We start from the raw sequence: 25116 nt of genomic DNA on the forward strand, positions 1-25116 counted from the left end.
CCATTCAATAGTTATTTTTAAGAATATATTACATTTTGGAAAACAGTAGGGAAACAAGTTTTTGCCTTCCGAGAACTTACATTCGAGTGGGAAGGCATATAAAAAGAACAAATTAAAAACAAAATATTATATTAAAGAGGTTTAAATACTGTGAAGAAAAAATACACATGGCAAGCAAAAAGAGTGATGGTATGGTGGGCTGGGAGACGCATTCGGTCGGGACACTTTTATGAGGCTATCATGGAGCAGAGCTCTGCTTTTCCTGAAACCAAGAGTCCTAGGCAGCTGGGTGTGTAAGCTTAATGGGAGCAGAGACAAAGGGGAGTGGGAAGGGATGGTTTGCTCTAGTCCTGAAGACCCAGGATAAACCATCTTTATCCTTTCACTGGAACTTCCTTCCCTCACGACCAGACTTCTCATCTTCCCTTGTCCAGACCTTCCCGTTTTTTGACTGCTGGATGCACAGGACAGAGGGATTATTTGCAGGACACACCTTGGCCAGGGTTCAGTGGAGCTCACCCTCATCCATTCCCACACACTGAGAAATAAGAGTCCCACATACTGAGACTTTACTACATGACAGGCCTTGGGGAAGTCTTCATATCTGCTAGCTCTTTACGTCTTCAAACCTATCCAGGGAGGTTGATTTTGAGCAAGTTATTTCAACTTCCTGAGCTCCAAATGTTTTGTGTGCCATATAGGCATAGAGATGGCAAATAGGAAGTAAACCACCAAGGGACTGAAGGTAGGTTTTTCTGATTCAAAAATCTGTTGTTCAATGGTTAGGAGCCAACATTTCAGGCTGGAGTATGCAAATAACTAAATTTAGCCCTCTGAGATTTTTTTTTTTAACTTCTTAAAAGGGCTTTTAGAATGAGCCCTTTCCCCTCCCACAGTGCCAGGCAAATACCAGATGAACATTCCAACTGGGTTGCAATGTCACCTCCTCTGGAGGCCTTACTTGACCTCTATAGTAGAAAAGTCTTCCTTCTGCATCCTCAAGCATCTTGTCCATGTCGGTACCATAGCAGTCATCTGGGAAGGCAACGGGCACAACCCTGTTCATCTCTGTGTCCCCAGTTCCTACCAACTGACTGGAAACAATGGGCTCACTGAGTTGGTTCAATGAATAAATGGGTTACATCAAAGCTCCACCTGCCTGAGATTGCCCCTACTATCCATGGTGACTTGCCCATTTCTCCCCTTTACCCAGTGAATCTTCAGAGCACATCCATGGCTGGCTAATCATTTTCCCTGTCGGAGTGGTAATTCACATTTGTTTTCTCACTCAGAGTGTGACTTTATTTCTGAACTTAAGAAGCATCAATATCCACCTGTGTATGGCTATCTGCAATCTTACTATCATCCCAATCTGAAATGTATAGAAACTAAAATTAATGTATGTATGTATCTATCTGTCTTGCACCAGAGGCCCTCACAGCATCTGGGAATCTTTTTAATCTTTCTTCTTTGAGTACACAAATTTGAGACTTGATCTAACACTTTATGTTTTTAAAAAATCAGCTTTTATCCTGTGTTGTTGTTTTCTGATTGAAGAAAAAAAAAACTATTTGAAGATCAAGCCTCTCTGTCTGCTCTGCAGAACAAACACAGTGACTTTTTGTGTTGTTGTTGGCTCCAGATTGTGGGCCTCTCTTTCATCTCGTGATAAATCTGGAGTTTTGTGTTCTCTCTTCAATGGATGAAGTGAAAGAATCTAACAGAGGATCCCCATGGGGATCTGGAGGAGGCCATACTGCATAGAGAGACTTAAAACTCTGTGTGTTTGGAAGGAGAAGGAGAGGAAAGCACGGTCACATTTTTCCATTCCTCATGTGTGTGCTGGACATTGTGCTAGGCTAAATGGTATCTGATTAACCCACTCAACAACCCTGCCTGGAAAGTATGTATAATCTTAGTTTGACCCGACAGTAACTGAGGCTGAGTAGGTTTAGGTAGGAAGTCTGCGGCCACACAGAAGGCATACAAGGTAGGGTTTTTATTAGGTACCCATTAGGTACTGCTTCTAATCCTTTTTCATTTCTGCAACTGCCTCAGTTACCAGTTCTTTACCCACACAGACCAGCTTCAAGGTGGTGCAGACTGATGGTACCTCTATCAAGCCTAAACTGGGTGATTTCTCCTCTATTCCAGGCATCTCTGTGATGTAGGGGTGCCCTGTCTGTGTGACCTGGCCATGAGGCTGTGAGTAACTTTGATGAAGATGCATGGAGCTGGCCCTCAAAAGGGTTGCTCCTTTCTTTCCCAGGAATGTGGTCCCAAGGTTCATTCCATATGATTTTTCAGATTGTGATACAGGATTGGGCAACCAGTCCCCATGCCAGTGGTCAGCATCCCATGAACATCTTCTACTGTCTCCTCCCTCCTTCTCTGCTTCACTCTTGTCTATCTTGTCTGCTCCCTCAGACCACATGTCCCAGTAATGCCCTCACATGTAAGCTTTGTCTCAGGTTCAGCTTTCTAGGAAACTCAGGCTGAAACAGAACTCAAACCCAAGCTCAGAATCCATGTTCTAATTGTCTAGCATTTCTCAAGCTTGGTCATCCTTTGTGTCCCTGGGGAGATTTAAATAATACAGATGTCTGCACCTTCCTCCAGACCTAGTGATTCACATCATCAAAGTAGTGCTAAAAATATATGGTTTTTTTTTCCATTTCATTTTACTGTGTTTTGCTTTATTGCCCCATAAATTCCAGAGATGATTCCTACACAGAATCAAGTCCCCTAATCCAGACTTTAATGGGTTCAGACAAGGTCTAAGTCTAGGTCCCTTTCTCTTTGCTATACTCTTAATATCTAGTACACTCTGGGATCACAGCAGACACACAAGTAAAAATGCCTTGCCCTTTTCCTCCACGTCTTAAAAAAAATGTTGCTGACATGAATGTAACTTAATGATGTCTTCATAGAGGAATATAAAATCTTACCTCCATTGGAGAACAGCTTTCTTAGAAAAGTCAGAGAGTCCATCCTCCAAAATCTTGGTCCCTGGATCTGAATTATTCACCAGGATGCTAATCATTACCTCAGGCTTAATTGTCTACCCAAAGTTAGGAGCCCCATGAGAGGAGACACAAGGGTGGGAAGTGTAAGACACTATATATTAATTGACTTATTTGGTAGCATAAAGGCATCATAAATTTTTAATTCCCAAGCTCATAAAGAGCATGAGCTTGGAAATTAAAAACATATGCTTGACTGTCTAATCCATCACATGGAAACATTTCTTGGCTTTAGTTTTCTCAGTTGTGAAATGAGAACGGAAACATTTCATTGTTAGTGTAAGAATACAATGAGCTAATCTTCAAAAGTCCTTTATAAGCCATAATCTGATCTACATATGTAAGGATTTTGCAAAAGAACTGAGAGTCTGTAAAACAGGTAACACATCTATATGACCAAGTTATTTTGCTCTTCCAGAAATCTTGGAGAGCGCAACTGATATTACTGACATTGTGCTACCATTATGTTGCTTTATCTGGGACAGAAGCAACCTTTGTGTTTTAACTCACATTTTTTTTTTTCATCTGACTACTATGCTATCTCATAGGGGGAAATGATTAGAATTTGTGCCAGGAACTCTTGTAGGCCATTCTGTCATCACCTTCAGAAACATTTAAACATGGTCTTCTGTGTGCTTTCCTTAAAATGGTTGCAATTTTGTTGAAAGCAGCATGATCTTGAAAATGAAAATTATTTACTTAACCTTGACCGTACAATGATTCGTATGTCAGGAAATGGTGGCTCTACAGACAATCTGTAGTTGTACCTTTTTTGTGGACAAATTGTTAACTGGTCATTTCCAGTAGGTGTAGTAACATTATGTCCAAATGCAGGTTGCTTTTCTTCCTTTCTTTAATACACACATTGCCAATAGCTTTAGCATTTTGATTCAGAAAAATACTTGTGAATTTCTTGGGTCAATAAAATCATAACATTTATGCAGGGGAGTTTGATTTATCATAATTCAATTCAATCAGCGTTTTACTGAACAACTTTCATGTGCCAAATTCTGGGACACAATTGCTGAAAAAAAGTAACAGCTCTAACTTTTCATGTGTATCACAGTTTAAAACCCTCTAGTTGCCTACAAAGACATCATCCAACTTAACCCTGACAACTGTTTTCAGGGTTAAACAATTGAAGTGTTATGCATGTTGTATCGATAGAAAAATTGATGTGTAGGGCAGAGAGAATTAAAATCAATGGATCAAGGATGATATCTCCAATGCTGTACTAGGCACTAACATGCTTAATTATCTCGACAAACCTCTAGTGTAATTATTTTTGCTATTCCCATTTTATTGAAGAGAAAATTAAGTCTCAGTGAGATTCAAGTATTTGCCCAGGGTCACACAATTAGAATAGCCCCAGGCTATCTGACTCCAATTGTCACTGACTTTTTATGCCAATGGAAGTCATCAAAACTATGTATTAAAAGTGAAACAAAGAAAGCCACCAAACTCATTCAAATGCTACTCAGAAGGTGAGCTGCTTCTGAAACAAACGCGCTTTGACTCCTGCCCCAACACTGGCCTCTCCCATTGTGGGGATGTGATTGTCAGTTCTTTTGCTGTATTCTTTGGCATATTAAAACCTAGCTCATTTACATCACTGGAATCTGGCAGGGTTCGTTCATCACTCAATATCAATTCCATCCTCTCTCTAAAGAGCACAGAATCATTTTTAATATAAAAATATTGTATAATTCATAGTCATTGCAAGGAGGTGTCATTCTTTGCAGAACAATCTGTCTCTGCTTATGCTGTAAGGGCTGAGAGGTGATGTCAAGGTCAAAAGACTTGGCGCTTGGTGTCCATGGACAAGCCACTTAACCTCTGCGAGTTCCAGTTTCCCCTGCAGTCACTGAAGTTACAGGACATCAAGCTGATACCTCAGAAATATTATTTTGCCTCTTGGAGCTACAGTTCCACATCTGCAAAATGGGGGAGGGGAGACAGTGAACAAACTAGGTCACCCTGAAATCTCACCCAACAGTAAAGTGGAAAGAGTGCTGATGGAGAAATGGAGCAAGGAGATGAGGACACTCAAAAATTCATGCCAGCTCACTTAATAATTTGGTCTAGCAATTTTTGTTCATACCAGCTGTCTTGGGCAAGCACTGGATCTAAGGCTGAGGCTGCAAGTGTGTTCCAGGAATTGTATGTAGCTCTGGATGACAGGGACAAGCCAGGCTCCATCCTGATCATGACACTTTTATTCGTTTGCTAGGGCTGGCATCGCAAAGTGCCTCAGAATGAGTGGCTCGGACAACCGCAATTTATTTCCTCACACTTCTGGAGGATAGAAGTCTGAGGTCAAGGTGTCAGCAGGGTTGTTTTCTTCTGAGGGTTTGCAGGTGGCTGTCTTCTCCCTCTGTTGCACCTGGTCTCTGTGTGCATCTGTAACCCAGTCATCTCTTCTTATGAGGACCCCGGTAATTGGATTAGAGCCCAACCTAATGACCTCATTTAACATGAATCACCTCTTTAAAGACCCTATCTCTAAATAGTCACATTCTGAGGTATTAGAAGGACTTCAACATGAATATTTGGAGGTCACAGTTTAGCCCATAACAGTGGTGTGGCCTCAGAGGAGGAGCTTACTGCGTCTTCATTTCTTTGTCTGTAAAATGGCAATTACGATTTTCAGATTAAAGTTGTGTCATCAATTTTAGTAATGATGTACTTTAAAAAGTTAAATACAGTAGATACAATAAAAATGACTTCTTTCTGTGACTCAGGGTGGCCTGACAGAACCAGGCCCAAGCTCAGTGGATTTCCATATTATATGCTTATCTCTCTCATTTTCCAGGATAGGTGGCTCTCCTTCAAGCAGTGATTCAGGAATCCAGCCCCCTTCCACATCTTGTGATAACCTCATCTTCAAGAACTAGCCTCCAGGATTGCCCTAGGAGGAGATGAAAGCATGAGAATGCTCAGGAGACCCTCACAGGCTCACTTTCCATTGGCCCAAACTGGCTGTGTGGCCCACCTTGGGGCATGGTGCCCCAAAAAGGAAGCCCCCGGGTGGGAGTCCTCTTCCCAGCAACAATTCTACATTATGAAAGAAGAGAACAGGTATTGGGGGCAGGTAGTCATGTACATCAGTCAGGGCCCTCACAGGCAATGACAGACAGCAGGCACGGCCAAACTGGGGATGCACAGAGCCTTTAAGAAAGGAACAATTTGCAAAGGGATGGGCAGATTTTGAGAAAAGCACACAAGGGCATGGGTGATATGGAGGGACCTCGCCATTCTTAGGCTAGAATGAGCCAGGGAAAGGGTCGATCTCAGGACCCAGAGAAAAGAAAGGCTGCCAACAGGAAGAGTAAGCAGTCCCTGGTTAACACACTCAGCCATCATGACCATGCAGAAGGAAGCCAAGTGAGAACCCCACCATCATCCTTGGCTCCATCCAGCCTCATGCCTCCTGTCAACTCGGTTCCCCTCAGAAGCCAGAAGGAAAGGGCTCATTGAGACCACATGTGCTGGGTGGCCTCAGGGTTCTGGACAGAGGGTGGAGAGTGGACTGAAGGGGCAGATAGGAGAAATGCTGTGCAGCGCATATGCTATTGTCTGAAACAGAAATGAAAATGACACTGGAAGTTTCGGAGGTCTCCTGGGGCAACTTTTTTACCGCTTTTAACTCCCTACACTCTCCTTTCAGGCCGGCAGGTGAGCAGAAGTGCTGGAGGGTATGTCCTGCCACTGTGGAGCTGGCTGGAAATAGGTGTTGACTGGCTGAGGGGATGCAAGTATTAAGGGGCTTCCTGGTGTTTTCCTATTTCCCACAAAAACGGACCTCCTCTTCAGGTCTCACCTGGTTCCACTCACCCTCCAGCATCAGAAGGACTTCCCCCAAAATCAGAGATTTCAACTCCAATTTAGAGCAAGGAAGACAAATGATGCACCCTCAAGGTTTCTGATACCAAGAGCCATGAGGGTCCCACAGAACCTGTGTTAATACAAATTGCATGCTTCTAAGTGCAATGTATTAGGCCCACTTCTCAAACATTTATTAGTGAATCTTCTCTTTCCCCTCACACTTTTTCCAAATAAAGAGACAAAGGATGTGAGAAGCTAAATAGCGCATCCTGAGGTTTCTGAGCTGGTTAGTGGCAGAACTGGAATTCTGATGCATAGATCTTGCTTTATTTTCTGCACCTCCCCCACCCCCCAAAACACACACACTCCAACACTCACACTCCCTCACACACTCACACATTGTGATCTCCAGCTGTCCAAGAATTACAATTTCTTTCTAATTTTTATCAAAGTCACCACCACCTAATAACAGAGCAGTTTCCACCATAGTTCCTGGTACATAGGAAGTGTTTAAAAATATAATCTCCTTCCCTTCATTCCCTCTATGTCCAGACTCTCTCGCACACACACACTCACACACACATGCACACACACAATGCCCACATACACACACATATGCACACACTCACACATGCATACACATGCACACTCACACATATGTGCACACACACAATCAAACACACACACACAGCAGCCTTGAGCTGTGCAAGAATCACTTTGCTTTCCTGCTTCGCCCCAAATCGACATCCATCTGACACCACAGCAAGGGAGGGGAAAGACTGTGGCACTGCCTCCCCTCTGCTCCAGGGTGAGAAGTGAAATGGACCCTCTGCAGCCCGGGCTCTCTCTCTTTCCAGGCCACACCGCACCTGCCTCACTGGATGTTCCTGATGTTGTCAATACATTCTCCATCCTGTGAGGTGGCAAGGTCTGGAAAGAAGGAGTCCATAATCCCCATTTCTGAGAAGGAATTCTGTGATTTTACTGGGTTAATTTCCATGTGTTAGGATCCCTAGACCAGCCTATTAACCAGGACTCATTAATAGTTATCTGTCTGGACATATCCACCAACTCTGTGGAACTGGAGAGGGCAAACCCTCGTCTTCACAGCCATGGGCTGAGGAGGGAACTCTTGCTTGGAAAGCCCTTGATCAAGGTCCAGGCACCTTTAGGAGGCAACAGGGCAGGGCTTGCTCTCGTTTTCTCTTCCTCTCTCCTTCCCTGCCTTTCCCATGCCCCCTACTTTCATCAAGGAATCAAAAATAAGGTAAAAGAATATTTAAGTGAAGAAGAAATCAACACAATGTAAGTGGCTGCCATTTCCTAGGATGCTGCGGTTCATGTCATGTGGCAAGTTATGGGGGTTTCCATCTAAAGCAACCCCTCTTTGGGTTGCGCACGGACAGGTGATTCACCGTGTTCATCTCAAAGGTGATGAAACTATAGGTCAGACAACTTCAGTGACCTGCCCAAGAGCCCACAACAGGGCTACCAGGAATACATTGCAGGTCTCCAGGTTGAACTGAGGTTTTTCTCTCTAACTCAGCTTCTCTTTGCATGGCACAGTGACAGTGCAGTAAATGGATGCTGCCAGCCCGCAATAAGGAAGGAACGAAGGAAGCCCAACTCTTTAAGGAGCACAGATAAGGACCACAACTAAAAACCTGCTCCTTTAAAATCCAAATTTGTCATTCCTTTGGATGAGGAATTGGCCTAACAAAAATTTTTGTGGACACTTTTGCTGCTATTGCAGGGAAAAGAAATTATAGTAATTAAAGTGTCATGGATCAAATCTGACAGGAATGATGACAAGAGTTACTTTTAGCTACAAATGAAGAACACATGTAATTAGAAGTAAAGTGAGATCGATAAAGGTTATACAAACCCCAGCTGGAAAAAGACTCCGGTATTAAAAAAGCAATTAGTAAATGAGCAAGCACATTAATAAGGCAAATATTTATTTTTAGCAGATCCCAGAATCAGTATGCTTCAAAATCAAAAGGATCTACAGTTGATGATGAAATAAAACTGTGGGCAAACATCTCCAGGGAGGCAGCAGATTTCTTCAACTGGTTTCCAAAATCTGGATATAATGGCATATAAATGGACCCACTTATGAATAAAAATGTAACAATTATGATGGTGTTGTCAATAATAATAATAATGTAGGTACATGCTACATGGTAAAGCACTTTCACAAAAGCAACCAGCTCCAGCTAATTTTTTTTTTAATGTGCTTCCATTCTTTCTTCATCCTTCCCTACCTTTCTTACTGGTCATGTTACTGGCACTTTTTGGGGGGAGGGGTGGGGGGAGGCATTGTCTCACTCTGATGCCCAAGCTGGAATGCAGTGGCACAATCTCAGCTCATTGCAACCTTTGCTTCTCAGGTTCAAGCTATTTTCCTGCTTCAGCCTCCCAAGTAGCTGGGATTACAGGCACACACCACCACACTCAGCTAATTTTTTGTGTGTTTATAGTAGAGAAGGAGTTTTATTCTGTTGGCCGAGCTGGTCTTGAACTCTTGACCTCAAGTAATCCACATGCCTCGGCTTCCCAAAGTGCTGGGATTGCAGATATGAGCCACTGCACCTGGCCATTATTTGCACTTTATGCCGACCTCTCTTGATAAACAAGACAGACAGGGTTCTTACCTTCACAAAGCAAACATTCTGATGGGGTGGGGGTAGACTTTAAACAAAGTGGGGGGGGGTAGACTTTAAACAAATAATTACATAAGCAAGATTTTTTTGTTTTAAATTATGACAAGCAAAGAAGTGTTGAAATGATAGACTCTAAGGCCGGGCGTGGTGGCTCATGTCTGTAATCCCCGTACTTTGGGAGGCCAAGGTGGGTGGATCACGAGGTCAGGAGTTCAAGACCAGCCTGGCCAAGATGGTGAAAAGCTGTCTCTACTAAAAATACAAAAATTAGCTGGGTGTGGTGGCGGGTGCCTATAATCCCAGCTGCTCGGGAGGCTGAGGCAGAGAATTACTTGAACCGGGGAGGCAGAGGTTGCAGTGAGATGAGATCACGCTGCTGCACTCCAGCCTGGGTGACAGAGCGAGACTCCATCTCAAAAATAAAAGAAAAAAAGGAAGAAAAAAATGATAGACACTAAAGAGTCAGGGTCAACTTTGAAGGTACCCAGGAAGGACCTCTCAAATAAGATCACATTCAATCTCACAGTCAGGCGGAAAGACCTTGGGGGTATCTATTTCCTTGTGGTTGCTGTAACGAAGTATCACAAACTGGGAGGCTTAAGCCACAGAAATGTAGTATTTCACAATTCTTGAGATTAGATCGGAGATCAAGGTGTAGATGGTTCGCTCTCCTGAGGTCCTCATATTTTCTTCTTTCTGTGAGTGCCTCTCTCTGTGTCCAAATTTTCTCATTATGTAAAATTGTGGGCATGTAAGATTACAGTCCACTCTAAAGACTTCATCTGAGGTTGACCATCTGTAAAGACTCTAATTCCAAATAAAGTCACATTCATAGGTACAGAGGGTTAGGACTTCAGTGTCTTTGGGTGGGACATTATTTAATCCATAACAATGAGTCACACGTATTATGAAGCAAAGGAACACGAAGAGCCAAGGCCCCAAGGCAAGAGGGAGTTAATAAGCATGTAGTTTTTTGAAACAATAATCCATGCAACAGCACTCTTTCAAGTGTATACATGCCTTGTACACAGAACTAAGGATGTGGTGGAAGATCTCCATCCTGAATGTAGAGACTTTGTGTCAAGACCACTTGCACTTCAAGATCCTGGACAAGTCTCTTTGCACTTGGAAACTTTCCCTCGCTCTCCAGAAAAGAAAATGAAGAATGCCCCACTCCCAGGGATGGAAAGCGTAAATGCACACGAAAGTGCTTGCTACCCATTCAATGCTTTACAATATAAGATAATATAATATGGAAAAACTCCATATGGATAGAAATTAATTACAAGTCTGTCTGGTTCATGTTAATGATCTGGAAGAGTAGAGTGTGTTTATATAAACTCTGGTACAGGACTCAGCTCTGCTACCTAAAGAGTTCTTGGTTATGCCTGGAAAAACTCACCTTTTTTTTGTTTCCTTCTTTTTTTTTTTTGAGATGGAGTCTCACTCTGATCCCCAGACTGGAGTGCAGTGGTGCAATCTCGGCTCACTGCAAGCTCCGCCTCCCAGGTTCACGCCATTCTCCTGCCTCAGCCTCCCAAGTAGCTGGGACTACAGGCGCCTGCCACCATGCCCGGCTAATTGTTTGTATTTTTAGTAGAGATGGGGTTTCACTGAGTTCGCCAGGATGGTCTCTATCTCCTGACCTCGTGGCCTCCCAAAGTGCTGGGATTACAGGTGTGAGCCTCTGCGCCAGGCCTGAAATACCCACCTTTTAAATTTGAGGTCTCAAAGCCCTGTTAGAGAGACAGCAGGCCATAATGACAAGGGCTTGGCACCTGGAGCTAGGGAGACAGGGTTAAATTCTGGTTTCACCACTTATCCAGCAGGTGACCTTGGGTGAGTCCATTCACCTTTCTGAATGCCACAGCATTCTTATCTCTATTTCTCCTAAGCAGTGGGAGAAATAGTAGTGCTTACCTCACAGAGCTGTTAGGAAAATTAAATTAATGTTGAAAGGTACATAGATTAGTTCCTGCAACAAAGTACTAATAAGAGCTTGAGAAATAAACATTGTACCTTCTTTCCTCCCACGTAGTCGGCTTGTTGTCATTAACTGTCATTCTCTCTGGTTCTATTTTGCCTTATTCTCCTTTTTCATTTTGGCTAATCACCTAATTATTTCAATAAGAAAAACCAAATATGAATGAACAAAACGTCTATGGCTTACAAAGTGATTGTGTATATACTCTCTGATTAACTCACACTCCCTGATTCAAAGTAAACAAAACAGTGCAACCAAGGTGAGCCCTAAGGCACTAGGGATGTTGGCAAATCTGTGTTGAATGTCTGTGGTGTCTGGATGCCAGGGGAGCCTGTGAACTAGATTCTGAATTCTGGTATTGAATCCAACTTCTGATGTTTTCAAACTGTGCCATGGAAAGATAACCACTTCCAGCCAAAACAGAATAACAGCTAATATTAAGTGTGTTTACCATGTGCCCCACACCACTTTCAGTGCTTTACATACAGTAACTCATTTTTTCTTCGAGAATTCCTATGTGGTAGGTACCATGCTTTTCCTCACTTAAATGTGAGGAGACAAAAGCACAGAAGATTTAGTAGCTTGTTGAAATGGCACAGCTGGGAAGTGTCGGATCCCCTTTCTACTGCTTAATCTTTAAGACTGTGAGAGGACTAGATGAAATAACATTCAACACAGCATCTAAGATTGCATTTTCAGAGATGGCTACAGCAGTATGCTCCATTCTACATGCTGTGCTGCCTTGTGACCTGGCCATGTCCTCATCAAAAGCTAGAGACATTTTTGCCTTTTTTGAAGCTGGGTTGGCCTTCTGACTTGTTTGGAACAAACAGAAATGTGGTAGAAGCGACACTGTGTAGCTCTAATAAGGCTAGATTTGAAGCTTCTGGTTTCACCTGTTTGGAACACAACATTTTGGAAGCCAGCTGCCATGCTGTGAGGAAGCCCAAGCAGCCACGTGGAGAGACCACATGGAAGAGGATCAAGATGACTGGACAGCAGTCACAACTGAGCTGCCAGACAATGGCCTGTAGTACCAACTTCTAGTCATCTTTGTGCTCTAGCCAGTTCTAATCAGAAAACAAGGATTACCTGTTTAACCTACAAAATCATGAAAGAAAATACACTGTTATTGTTGTAAGCCACAAAGTTTTGAGATAGTTTGTTTCTGCAGCAATTAATAGTCATGATGGTGCCAACTGTTTAGTTAGCAGTTGATAAGACATAGCCATGATTATTGGTTTTAGGTACGTTAATGAATCAGCATCACAGACTTATGATAAACTACCCAGCCTCCTACAGCTTTCAAAGTAATGAGTGAAGGCTCGAACTCTGGTTTTCTAACTTCGAAGTCTACGCTCTTTCCTTGACACCTGCATTTCTCAAGTGTGATTCCAGATCACTGTTTCTCATCCCTGTTATCACCCTAGTCAACACCAGCATCACCACTCCCCTGGGCTGCAGCCACAGCCCATAAACCCATCCTCTCGGCTTCCAAGTCATTCTCAGAGCTGCCAGGTTGATCTTTTTAAAGCGTAAATTGGATGATGTCACTCTCCTGCTCAGTGCATCTATACTGAGAATTAGGTCCCACACTGCACAAATCTGGCCCTGTCTGGCATCCTGTGGCTCCTGCCAACCTCCCCCTCACTCCCTCTGCCCAGCCTCACAGGCTGCTGCTCTCTCTGCCTGACCCACTCCCCCACACCCTTAGTTCCAGTCTCCATCCAAATGCCACCTCCACAGCGATGCTCCCTGGACTCCATTTAACTAAAACACCCTCTGAACCCCAATCCTCTTCTCCTCCTGCTTCTTTGTCTTTCTATTGCTCATCACTATTAAATTCATATATTTATATCTTATGTTTTACATGCATATAAAATATATATTCATTTTCTTATTTACTCTGTTTCTGAGTTTGATGGAGAAAGAAACTTTGTTCATGTTTTAATCATACATTTCTTACTGCTTAGAATAGTAACTGCCTAGAATAAAGGGAGCTATGGTTTCAGCGTTTCCTAAATACTCTCGTGTGGTCTGTCTATGCTTTGGCTTTGGTTTGGAGTTCCTGATTAACCAACATGCAGCAGAAATCTCTGTATTCTCACTGTTGTCTCTTCAGCTCAAGTGGGTGCTTTGTGGGTGTGGTCTGTCTATTCCAGGGCTTGTGTGAATGTGGCACTGGGTACCCACTATACACACACTTTTCCCTGTTCAATGATTGACTGGCTGACTGTCATTACCACAGGAGCCTTCGTTTTCCCTCTCTCTTTGGGTCATCTCTCATTACTTTAATAAGGAAGAACAGAGCTTTGACTGTGCCTTGACCTTAGTAAGACGATGGCTTGGTCTGAGATCTCTGTAAGTAGTTAGTTCCCAGTCTGTTCTATCAGAGCAAGTTCAGGACGCTGGCAGAAGAAACAATGAAAGACTTGAATGGTCTTGTTACAATCATTTTATGTGGAGAAACAGGCTCAGGCTCAGAGAGGTTCTGATGTGCTCACAGTTGCACACTTAGTCATCGGGAGAGCTAGATTCAAACGCACAAGCTCTTGCAAGTCTCCAAAACCAATCCTCTCAAAGGCTGTACTTTCAGTCACCACCTCCCGGGTGGGAAGGTCTGCCATTCTCCCCACGACCTGCAGAGTTCTTCAGGGCATCTTCTGGAAGTGTTTCATCTCTCAGCTATAAATTCTGTACAATTTTTTGTTAGGCCATTCCAGATCAGATACTATACAACTGTGTTCTTCAGTACAGTATCCATTAGCACAGGTAGCTCCTGAGCACTTAAATGTAATTAGTTTAAATTGAGGTATGCTATTAAGCATAAAATAATACTAGATCTTGAAGTCTTAGTAAGAGAAAGCAATGCAAAATATCACATTAATAATTATACTGATTACATGCAGAAATGATAATATTTTGGATAACATGAAATACGTTATTAAAATATTTTTACCTGTTTCTTTACACAGGTTTTTAACGTAACCACTAGAAAATTTTAAATCTCATATATAGCTCAAATTTGTACATTACATTCTATTTCCCTTAGACCTCACTGGAAAACAATACTGCAAGTTCTCACTCATATACACTTGGATGTAGAGTGTGGAATCACAGACAATGCAGACTAGAAGGAATGAAGGGATTGGAGAGGGGTGGATGATGAGAAATTACTTAATGAGTACCATGTATTTTATTTGGGTGATGTAGACCCTAAAAGCCTTGACTTCATCACTATCTAATCTACGCATGTAACAAAATTGCTCTTGAATCTCATAAATTTATACAAACAAAAAAAGACAGCACTGTTATAGAATATCTTTATTCTTATTCTATGATCATTCAAACAGTAAGCCATTTGTCATATAAATATACACCTCATATACATACATGTATACATACACCCATGTACATATATATACATGTACATATACATACATATATGTATAACATCTGCACCTCATATACACCGTATATACAAAGTCTTTCCCCAGTTTCTCTCTGCATTCTCCTCTTCATCTTATAAAACATCCATTTATGCCCTGTAAAAAGCCACCCCAGCCACCCTAGACATATGGCACCATTGCCTTGTCCAGCTTAAGCATATAGTAGAATATACCTCCCTACTTTCCTCAAACACTATTTTCTAAAGCTTATGACTTCTTCACTCATGGAAATCTCATATGTCCTTTAAAATCATGCAAAATGCTACCTTCTCCATGAAGGCCCCGGAGGGTTTCTTCAATAGAATCCTTTATAACCAAAGCAGCTTATTTACTCTTCTCTCAAAAAAAAAAAAACTTTTAAAAAACTGTTTTGCCTCCTGCCTCAAATATCTATTACTGTGTATGCCTCTTATACACTTTTGTAGGCAACTTGAGCATAGGAGGTATTTATCCAACAAATATTTATTGGGAACCCAATATGCCTCAGGCATCCCATTAGCTCTGGGATTACATTAAATAGAAAAATAAATACATTTATTTTCTTTTATTCTCACTCTTATTTTTTCTGATGCTAAAAAGGGATTGGAACTGCAAGAGACTCACTGGAAGCAATGCTCATGAAGGATAAAGAGGGCGAGAGCAGATGCACGTAGGAAGACCCTTGGCCATGACACAGATGTGACTCCTGTAAAAGGAAATAGGGAAAGGAAGACGAGACAGGAAAAGCCTCAGACCTCAGAGCCATGCAGAGAAAGTCTCAGCCAGGTGTCAGTAAGGCATCTGCTATCGTCTGAATGGGTGTGTCCCACCAAAATTCATATGTTAAAATTCTAAACCCAAACCTGATGGTATCAAGACATGGTGCCTTTGGCAGGTGATAAGGATGAAGCCCTCATGGATGGGTTCATGCTCTTGTAAAAGAGGTCAGAGAGCGACACCACCCTACATGCATCATGTCTTCCACCATGTAAAGACAGAAAGATGGCACTGCCTGGGAACCAGAAAATGGGCCCCCACCAGAAACAGAATCTGCCAGCACATTGATCTTAGACTTCCTAGCTGTCAGACCAGTGAGAAACAAAAATCTGTTGTTTATAAGCCACCCAGTTTATGGCATTTTTTGTTAGAGCAGCCTGAATGCACTATGACAGCATTTTTGAGCCAAAGTCACCTCTTGGAAGAGGCTTCCATTGTAGGGCAGGAATGGACCTATACTAGGAACCCCACCGTGCTCAGTATATGTCTGAGAGCAGTCCCCGGGAAGTGTGGCCTGAGTGTTTACGCCGCCACCTGGGGGAGATCTGAGGATGCAGTGGGTTTGGTTGAAGGGACACTGTCTCTTTGCAGTAGGTTCTCTTAAAGAAATATCTAACTGGGGGACCTCGATGACACGCAGCCCACTTCTTTTCTTAAAAGATCCATGTGACTAAAAATATGGCATGCAGAGTACCAGCATCAAGATTAACTCCAGGCTTTAGAGTCATAAGGTCATGAGTTTGAACCTCACATGACTACTTTACAGTTGTATAATCTTAGGGAAACAAGTTCATTCTCTAGGCTTCAGTCTTCATCTGTAAAACAGTTGTTGACTGTTGTTTGTTTACTCAAACACCTCACTGAGTAGCTACGTAAAACAATAAAATGCATATAAATCATAGCTCCTATTGTGAATAGTGCCGCAATAAACATACCTGTGCATGTGTCTTTATAGCAGCATGATTTATAATCCTTTGGGTATATACCCAGTAATGGGATGGCTGGGTCATATGGTACATCTAGTTCTAGATCTTTGAGGAATCATCATACTGTTTTCCATAATGGTTGAACTAGTTTACAATCCCACCAACAGTGTAAAAGTGTTCCTATTTCTCCACATCCTCTCCAGCACCTGTTGTTTCCTGACTTTTTACTGATTGCCACTCTAACTGGTGTGAGATGGTATCTCATTGTGGTTTTGATTTGCATTTCTCTGATGGCCAGTGATGATGAGCATTTTTTCATGTGTCTGTTGGCTGTATGAATGTCTTCTTTTGAGAAATGTCTGTTCATATCCTTTGCCCACTTTTTGATGGGGTTGTTTTTTTTTTCTTGTAAATTTGTTTGAGTTCTTTGTAGGTTCTGGATATTAGTCCTTTGTCAGATGAGTAGATTGCAACTTGGAATCAACCCAAATGTCCATCAGTGACAGACTGGATTAAGAAAATGTGGCACATATACACCATGGAATACTATGCAGCCATAAAAAAGGATGAGTTTGTGTCCTTTGTAGGGACATGGATGCAGCTGGAAACCATCATTCTTAGCAAACTATCACAAGAACAGAAAACCAAACGCCGCATGTTCTCACTCATAGGTGGGAACTGAACAATGAGATTACTTGGACTCGGGAAGGGGAACATCACACACCAGGGCCTATCATGGGGAGGGGGGAGGGGGGAGGGATTGCACTGGGAGTTATACCTGATGTAAATGATGAGTTGATGGGTGCTGACGAGTTGATGGGTGCAGCACACCAACATGGCACAAGTATACATATGTAACACACCTGCACGTTATGCACATATACCCTAGAACTTAAAGTATAATAATAATAATAAATAAATAAAAAATCATAGCTCCTACAACATGTTGCACTGATATTAGTAAAGATACCTATTATTGTTGCTATTGTCATTGTTTAATTGTTTGTACCCTGAAATATCAGAGTGTAAATATATACACGAAATCCATCAGAGAAAATGAAAATAAAATCCAGATATGCTAGTGGTATGGATAAATCTTATATTTCCTGGCAGTCTTTCTTGAGAGGGAAATATTAGCTGTTACTTAATTCTAAATCTCCAAAACGAAAATATCTCTTTCCATACTGGAAATGAAACATTCTCAGCACTAAAATCGAGAAGATATTTTTCACAGGGTACTCAATGGGGACAGGAACTTATTTATCCTGCATTTCTCTTGGGCCAGGTTGGTACATCTCCCAGATTCTGTGCTCAGTAGAGGTGGGTTAAGTTGATCTGAGAGACAGGAATGCAGTTCCAGAACCATAACTGTGCTTCCCTTCCATAAAAATACGGGAGATTTGAAAAAGCTCTTCAGGTATCAATATGAGTACATTTGGGAAAATGGAAACATCTTAGAATAGTTTAGCCTCTTATTTGTAGTATCATGAGCACTCTAGGAGCTTTCTGGAGACTTTCTGGAGATCACTAGGAACTTGTGGATGGAGGGAGGTGAAGACGCTGACCTTCGACCCACAAACATCTATGTTTTGATGCCAGTTCCCTCCATTCTTCCCTCTACAGATTGTTGGGAATATATATGTCTTCCCTGAGCCTGTTTCTCCATATGCACAATGTAGATAATTATACCTTGGCAGAAGTGTTGAGAAGATAAAGCATTTACAGGAAAAGAAAAAAGAAAAAAAGTAGAACAAAATTGCCTTAGCTTGGGTTCCCTTGGGAGCAGACAGACAGGGACGGATTTGAGGGCAAGAAGTTAATTTGTAAGATGAAAGTAGGAAACCCAGATAAGGGGGTGTTATAAGTTTAATTATGTCCTGCCAGCATTTATATGTTGAGTGCCTAATTCCTAATATTTCAGAATGTGACTATATTTGGAGACAGGGTCTTTAAAGAGGTGATGAAGTGGTCATCCGGGTGAGCCCTCATTCAATATGATTGGGGTCCTTATAAAAAAGAGGAGATGAGGACCCAGGCATGTGTACAGAATGAAGTCCATCGGAAGACAGGAGGAGAAAATGGCCATCCACAAGCCAAGGAGAGAGATATCAGAAGGAATCAACCCTACAGACACCTTGTTCTCTGACCTCTAGCCTCCAGAATTGGGAAAGAATACATTTCTACTGTGCAAACCTCCCGGTCTGTGCTACTTTGCTAAGTCAGCCCTAGCAAACATATACAGGGAATGGGGAACTGCCACAGGCAAGCTGACATGGTTTGGATGCTGGTCCCTCCAAATCTCATGTTGAAACTTAATTCCCAGGATTGGACATGGTGCCTAGAGGGAGATGATTAGATCGGGGGCAGGTCCCCAGGGTGAATGGGTCACCAGGGTGAATGACTCAGCACCACCCTCTTGGTGATAAGTGAGTTTTCGCTCTGAGTTCACATGAGATCTGGTTGTTTAAAAGAATGTGGCACCTCCTACCACTTTGCTCCCACCCTCACTGTGTGACAGACCTGTCCCCCCTTCACCCTCCACCATGATGTGAGCTTCCTAAGGCCTCACCAGAAGCAGATGCTGGTGCCATGCTTCTTGTACACCTGTAGAACTGTGAGCCGGTTAAACCTCTTGTCTCTATAAATTACCCAATCTTGGGTATTTCTTTATAACAACACAAGAATGGTCTAATATACAAGGGAAGGAGGCTATACTGGGTACACTGATTAGCATGGGACCAGCTATAGCCACTAGCCTCAGTCCCACCGAGAACACTAGGTAACTGTATATAGTTATCTCACTCTCAGGGTGGAGAAGCTGGGGGCCCACCGAGCAGGCTCCATCCATCACTGGTCACGGGCTCTGCCTGGGAAAGTAACTCCCTGGCCTGCCACACACTGTCAGGCTGAGCAGTTTCCGAAGTGTAGGGCATCCTCAGGCCAGAGCACTAAAAATTCTTACAGCCTTGGAACCTATGAGTGCCCAGGGCACAGGCACAGTATATCTATGGCATCTTGTACCAAAATGCTTAGTAAAACCTAGTTACAAAAATATAGTAATGCACTGCACAAGGATATTTGGGTATACAAAAGTGATCCATAAGATGATAACAGAGCCAAAAAATTTATATCTCCTGGTGACCTTTTCATGATCCTGATCTTGTGTATGCCTAGGCTAAGGTGTGTGCTTGTGTCTTAGGTTTTAACAAAAAAAGTTTAAAACATTTCAAAAAGTTGAAAAATTGAAAAATAGAGAAGAGTTTATAGAATAAGAATAGAAATAAATATTTTTGTACAGCTATGCAATGTGTTTGTGTTTAAATATTATTACAAAAGAGAGAAAAGTTTAAAAAATTAAAAAGTGTATAAAGTCAGAAAGTTACAGTAAGCTAAGGTTAATTTATTACTGAAGAAAGAATTTTTGTATACCTTTAGTGTAGGCTGAGTGTACAATGTTTATAAATCTGCAGTTGTGTACAGTAATGCCCTAGGCTTCACACTCACACTCACTCACCATTCACCTACTGACCACTTGCAGGGCAACTTCCAGTCCTGCAAGCTCCATTCGTGGTAAGTGTCCTTAAAAAGTGTACCATTTTATTTTATTTTATGCTGTATTTCTAGGATATCTTTGTACTAGTCAGGGTTCTCTCAGAGAAGCAGAACTAATAGGATATATATACACACACACACACATACACACATATATATGTATGAACATATATATGTATGTTCCTATTCGTTATGTGTATATATTAGTTCTATTATGTGTATTAGTTATATATATATGTGTATATGTGTGTGTATATATATGTATGTTCCTATTATTTATGTGTATATATTAGTTCTATTATGTGTATTATATAAATGTGTATATATATGTGTGTGTATATATACATATGTGTATATATGTGTATGTGTGTGTATATATATAAAAGAGAGTTTACCAAGTATTAACTCACACAATTACAAGGTCCCACAATAGGCTGTCTGCAAGCTGAGGAGGAAGGAGAACTGGTCCAAGTTCCCAAACTGAAGAACCTGGAGTCCAATGTTTGAGGGCAGGAAGCATCCAGCACAAGAGAAAGATGTAGGCTGGGAGGCTAGGACCATGTCTCCTTTTCACGTTTTCCTGCCTGCTTTATATTCCCTGGTGGCTGATTAGGTTGTGCGCATCAGATTAAGGGCGGGTCTGCCTTCCCCAGTCCACTGACTCAAATGTTAATCTCTTTTGGTTATACCCTCACAGACACACCCAGGATTAATACTTTCTGTCCCTCAATCCAATCAAGTTGACACTCAGTATTAACCATCAGGACCTTTTTATATTTAGATGTATTTAGACACAGAAATACTTACCATTGTGTTACAATTGTCTACAATATTCAGTACAGTCACATGCTGTACAGGTAAGAGGCCTAGGGGCGGTACCGTATAGCTTAAGTGTGCAATAGACCAGACCATCTAGGCTTTTGTAAATACACTATGTTCACACAGTAATAAAGTCACCTAATGGCGCATTTCTCAGAACCTAACTTCATTGTTAAGCAATGCATGACTTTAAACAAAGGCAACATTAATGAATTCAACACATACTGTTTTTACTGGCCCTGGGCCCTGTTGTAGGCTCTGGAATTACCCAGATGACCCACACCGATCAGAATCTTGCCATCCTTCAATGTGGAGTTTGGATGGAAATGAGGTGGTCAGAGGAGATAGAAAGAGAACTTTTAACAGACAGGTAACTCTAGAGAGTGATAAACACTATAAAGGAAAAAACGCAGGACAATGAGATGGACTAATTGACACAGGGTCACCAGTATTTGTAAGGAAGAAGGACAGAAGTGAAGGAGTCCTAGTACATACTCCTTCACACAGAGGGAGAGCAACTTGATTTATCAAGGGACTCAGAATTCAAGGGAAACCCTGAGTTTGGGGCATGCACAAATTTTCTTCTGGAAGAGAAGAATGTGGAAAGGGAGGACCCTGAAGAACTATGCAGAGAAGACACAAGTTCAGTTTTTCAAAAGGCAGACAAATGTACTCTGAGGGCAGTGACCTTTGGCTAGTCCTAAATTGTCTTCTGATATTTTTACGAGTTTTAAACTTTCAGATGCGTAAAAAGCTTAGTATGTGAAGAACAAATCACTAGAATTCACCACAGAAGGAACCAGTGGGCCTACCGATATGCATTTAACTATGTTCTGGCCTTGGGAAAATAATTCAACAGCAAAGTGTCCACAGGCAGTCTCTGAACCCAGTGGGCTTCAGTCTAGTTCTGAACCAGGGGAGATTTTGCCCCCAGGAGACATTTGGCAATATCTGGAGACATTTTGATCGTCACACCAGGGAATGCTACAGACATTTGATGGTGAGTGGCCAAGCGTTCTGCTAAATATCCTAAAATGCAAGAATAGCCCATCTACCCCACCATGGCAGAATTATTCGACCAAAACTATCAACAGTTCCAAGGTCAAACACTTCAGGAAAGTCAACGACGCTGGGCTTTACCCCCTCAACAGCAATATTGAAGTTCATCTTCTCTCGTTTGTTCTTCCAATACCTAAAACAAGGCCACAATCATTAGATGACAAATAAACATCAATTATCATATAAGAAATGCTGGTCATCAGGGCAGTGTGATAGAATAGAAAGAGAATAGGATTCAGCAGCAGATGCCCCTGGTGTTTCGTTATTTTGCTTACTACCTATGTAACTTCGGGTGTGGGGGTGTGTGGCATGGTCACTCCGACCCTCAGTTTTCTTATCTGTCCAAAGAAGGCAGGTGTAAATGTAGTGTAAACACACATAACAAGCAGCAGAGTAGATCCTCAAGTCTTCTGTCTCACAACTGCCACCCCTACCCTGGTGGCTCAAACAGCATTACTAAGTCACTCTACGCTCACTTCTAATTTTGAATTAATAAAAAATATATTTTTAAAATTTTTCTTCATGTAGATGTCAGTCTCAACTGCTTAATCACTTTAGTGGGAACTGGATTATAAGAATTGAAATCAGAAAGAAAGTGTAGACATTACTTTCCAACATCATATTTTTCAGCGGTTTTTAAATTTTTATCCGTAAGTTCTTCAGAAGGAAGACAAACCTGAATACAGAGAGGAGATGAGCACATAAAAGTGAGACTTCAGAATCAGTAAAAATAATTCTGTTTGGAAGAGGGTATTTTTGTTGCTGCTGTTTTAGTATTTGTTTTTGTTTTTCCCCTAAAGGTGTATTCTCCCATTAGAGAAATCAGTGGGCTAGCTAATCAAAAATGAAAGACAAGAAGATTTAAGTGGTTATAACGAGTCCTACGAGCTCAGCTGTGGATCATAATGAAACTGACAACAGTGAGAGCCGGTTGTCCCAGTACATGCTCAGAGCCAGGTGTTCACCTGAGGGTGATTCGTTTGTTTCATTCTCCCGCCAACTTCTCAAAATAGTTATTCTTCTTTCCATTTTACAGATGGGTAAATGATGCTCAGTGACATTCAGCAACTTGTCTGAAGCCACTCAGAAAGTGCTGGAACAACATTATTTAATATTTCAAATATTTGCACACATTAATTCATTGAATGTTCATTCATATTGCCTGTAACTAACTTGGAAATGTTTTTCTTTCTGCCTAGTTTTTTTTTTTTTTTTTCTTTCCAATAAGGAACTGAAGGCTCATATAGATTGCTGAATGCTTTCAAAATGATGTCTTTCTTAGGAGAGAGTCAGGAGGGGTCAGTTCAATGTAGTCACAAGTTAGGATAGAGAAATAGAAAATCTGGAGTTGAGACCCAGTTTTGCTTTACAAAAGCCACTTGACATGCCTTGCCTTAAAATCTGCACTTGAGAAAAGGGATACTAATGATGCATAGATGGACATAATTTAACAAATACCTCAATTACCTTTTTGACACTCACAACAACTCTTAAGCTGGTTACATCAAGGACTATCAGCTACAGTCCTGTTGCTGTTCCTTCCACAGATTTTGCATTCTTTAAATCTGAAGACTGACTGTTATTTTTCATTATGTAATCTGGATATAGTCGGTGGCTGACACATAATAAGGTTTCTGTAAATGTCTGCTGGCTAAAAGAATATTCAATAAACGTCTAGAAAAGAATGTCTTCCCCTAATATCTTGTATGAGCTATTACAGAAATTTAGTATCATTTTCTGTTCCATTTTAAACAATCAAATAAATGGACACCATTGCATAGGATGTCAATAACATTATTGAAGTCAAAGTCATTTCTGAACTTGACTTCCCATATAATGCAGAAGGAAGGATTAGCAATACACCCATAGACAATGATGATGATTTGCTGTTTGCAGGCTATGTTAGTCACTGTCCTAACACAGGGCCCAGGTATAATATTCCATGGCTTGAAATCTATGTGTTACCTTAAGCTGACCCGTGTGCTAAACTTTAAGCTCACATAGTCAACTGCCTATGTGGCATTTCCACCGAGCTGTCTAATAGATATTTCTAATTTAATGTGGCCACAACTGAGATTTCAATCTTTTATTTTTTCCCAAAACTGCTTCTCACCTCGGCGATCCCATCTTAGGAAATGACAGCTTCATTCATTATGTGGCTCAGGTCAAGAGCCTGAACATCCTCCACGACTTCTCTGTCTGTATTCATATCATCCATATTCAATGTATCAGGTCATCCTGTGGGCTCTACTTTGAAAAATACCTAGAATCTGACCATTTCTCTCGTCCTTTATGACTACCATTGGCTCCAGCCATCATCATGTCTCTCCCGCACTGTAAAAATAGCCCTAATTGTTCTCCCAGCCATGACCCTTGCTTGATCATGGCTACAATGTCTGTTTTCATCACTTCTCTCTTCTGATATTCCATATTTCGGAAACTTACCCTTAGTCCTCTCCTGTGTTTGTCTATGCCATTCCTCATACATGGTTGGAGCCTTTATTTTTATTGTTTTCTCAGCCTTAAATTTGGTGTCTTCTTCATGCTGCATTCCTAGTGTCTAAAACAGTGTCTGGTACATAGAAGGAACTCAATAAATATGTGTGGAGTGAATAAAGCAGGTATCATGTAGACTAGTTGGAAAAATATCATTGATGGTCGCTCAGATTCTTTCAAGTTTGAAAATGCCTGTGTTCCTAAATTTGAACAACTTTAAGGAAATAGCCCATCATATATGTTTGATTGGAAATGTTACAAGTAACAACACATGATTACAAATTCCAGACTCTTCATCAAAATATATGCCTACCAGGAACCAGGTTTTAGAAAAACCATAGAACCTTGGAGTGATAATTCAGATTTCACACACGCTTCTATTTGGAGAGGAACCTCTTTCTGTAAGGAGAGAAGATACATCTTGGCAAAATAGAAATGCTTTGAACAAGAGAAATTAAACATAATTAAAGGTCACAGATTAAGTATAGAAGTTTACAAAAGAAAAAGTAGTATGTGTGCATATGTGTATGTATGTGTGTGTCTATGTATGTATCTGTATGTGTA

The 25116-nt window shown here is 41.4% G+C and overlaps 1 long non-coding RNA gene across 1 annotated transcript in view; it reads right to left on the minus strand.

Moving 5' to 3' along the window:
- Window positions 1-6614: 6614 nt before the first annotated feature.
- LOC110743225 overlaps window positions 6615-25116 on the minus strand; it is a 31121-nt gene continuing 12619 nt past the window's right edge. Inside the window, exons 2-3 of the long non-coding RNA XR_002521929.2 lie at window positions 11531-11625; window positions 6615-8931 (exon numbers count right to left, since the gene is read on the minus strand). This is a non-coding gene — a long non-coding RNA (uncharacterized LOC110743225). The remainder of the gene's footprint in view (window positions 8932-11530; window positions 11626-25116) is intronic.

The sequence above is a fragment of the Papio anubis genome, chromosome 3, assembly GCF_008728515.1.
Source record: "Papio anubis isolate 15944 chromosome 3, Panubis1.0, whole genome shotgun sequence".
NCBI lineage: Eukaryota > Metazoa > Chordata > Mammalia > Primates > Cercopithecidae > Papio > Papio anubis.